Source organism: Pteropus alecto, unplaced genomic scaffold (assembly GCF_000325575.1).
Source record: "Pteropus alecto unplaced genomic scaffold, ASM32557v1 scaffold79, whole genome shotgun sequence".
Lineage (NCBI taxonomy): Eukaryota > Metazoa > Chordata > Mammalia > Chiroptera > Pteropodidae > Pteropus > Pteropus alecto.
In genome coordinates, this window is record NW_006494612.1 from 20527299 (window position 1) to 20529482 (window position 2184).

Sequence of the window (2184 nt, forward strand, 5' to 3'; positions counted from 1 at the left end):
GTAGATTTCAGTTCCGCTTTATCACTTAAAACACCATAAAGAGATATAGGACTTTCCTGAATACTGAGAGACATGTCATTTCTTGGCGTGCAGCATCATGCTGGCCATGATGCTTATGTACTTCTTCCAGGCGACTACTAAGCCATAATTAAGCAAAGTCATTACAGGATTATCATTCTTTAATGGATCCATATTTACTTGCTTGCTAAGTATTAACACTAGCACATGCTTCCCTGAACATGACTACAGGGGTAAATTTCTAACATAACATATATTTTAGGATATATTTCCAACTGTAACATTGATAAAATGCACCAACAATGCTAAAGTTTTAATTTAATTATATATTATAATTTTTATCTAGCTATATATAAAGTTCACCTAGCTATAGATTGTTTACATATTAATCATAGGCAAGTCTAAGATAATATATTCTTATATATCTATATAGTCTTATTTGTATGCATTTGAGAAAATAAAGATTTTTAAAGCAAATTTTACATAGGAACCAATAGGTTGTCAGCTGTTAAAAGTAACTCAAAAAAGATTAATTTTTATCTTTGCTAACTGCCTATTAACTGAGCAACAATAAATTATAGCAGAAGCTGGGCCAGGATAGAATAAGTAGTTCTTTCCTCCACTTCGACACAAGCAGAAAGGTAAAACACAACAGCAAAACTTTATTTCCTCAGCTTACTTTCATGATCAGGGCAATACAGGATTCCACTTAGAGCATGAGCTCCAATAGTCCGAAAAAGTCAATCCTACTTGTTACTATTATTCCTCTTGCCAAACCACAAGGGCAAAAGTCCTAAAATAATTCTAAAAAATTTCACAAATAATCAAAACATAAGACTGTGATTCATAATCAGCAAGTTTTGCCTTCCAAAAATTTAGAAAATCTCCATGACACTGAAATGAGTGGCACACAAAAACAATCAAACAAAAGCCAAAACAAAACCATAGGAAACAACTCAATGGAACATCAATCATGTTTCAGAGGTTATCCTGTTCTCTCCTGTTTGGGTCACTTGGCAGGTCTGGTTTCAGAAAAAATGAAAGAACTAAGCATCTGTGCCTTTCTGAATTCATGTATTTTGAGAGCATGTTATAACTATAAAAGAGACAAAGGAAAAAGTTCTAAAGCTTTTTGGTACAGTTTCTTACATAATGTCAGCATAACGTATCTGTGTCTAATCATTCCTCTTCTTTCCCCTTCTTTTCCATCATGATGCAAACATAGACGGTGAAACATGAAGATGATAAATGCAGGGGGGAGGGAGAGGGTGTCAGAGATGGAGGGAGAGAATGCAGGAAAGCCAGGGATAATAGTCAAAAGATACAGTAACCAATCATCCCAGTTTGCCTGGGACTGTTCCAGTTTTAGCACTAAAAATCCCATTCTGAGAAACCCCTCAGTTCTTCAGTCCTGGGCAAATCAGGGAGGTCACTCTAATTAAAGATATAAAGAAAAAGAAAGATGAGTCTATGAAAAGAGAAAGTAGAAAAAATAAGATACACACACACACACACACACACACACACACACACACACACACTCAGAATAAAAAAAGAGAGAGAGAGAGAGAGAGAAGGAAATGACAGAAAAACTACCAAAAAGATAATTTAAGAAAAAGAAATAAAGAAAAATGTGGAGAACCTAAAATGAGACAGAAGGTAGGTAGATGGAAAGGAACAGAAGGGAAAGAATAGATTTGTTCCAGTGTTTTGACATTAGGAATAGTAAGTACGGAAATGCAACCGACAGCACAAAGGGCATTCTGCAGCTGACACTCAGGGAAAGTTTCTCCCTAGACAGCTTGGGGCCCAAGGTCTAGGAGGGCTGGTAAGAATTTTGTTCTCCTGTCTAAAAATTCCAGCTGTTAGTGGCTCCCTAACTTTTCTGCTTCAATCAATCACATACCCTGAAGTAAATGAAATATCCCGATCCCCTATCGGAGATTTTTCTGTGGTGATGTTTCTTGGCACAGATATCAATCACAAAGTCAGCCACAGGCAGAGGCAGAACATACAGAGGGAACTGAAGCTGGTTAGGGTGGGACATTTAAGTTACTTTGGGAGTCTACAATGAGAACAAATGGTGAAATGGAAGAAAAAGACTAACAGCAAACCCAGACTCAAAGAGCACTTTAAGTGGCCTTGGACTGTGGAACAAAGGAGTAG

The 2184-nt window shown here is 36.7% G+C and overlaps 1 protein-coding gene across 11 annotated transcripts in view; it reads right to left on the reverse strand.

Moving 5' to 3' along the window:
* The window catches only part of EPB41L2 (erythrocyte membrane protein band 4.1 like 2), a 194697-nt gene that overhangs the window by 60460 nt on the left and 132053 nt on the right, over positions 1–2184 (reverse strand). The gene's annotated exons all lie outside the window — the stretch shown is intronic.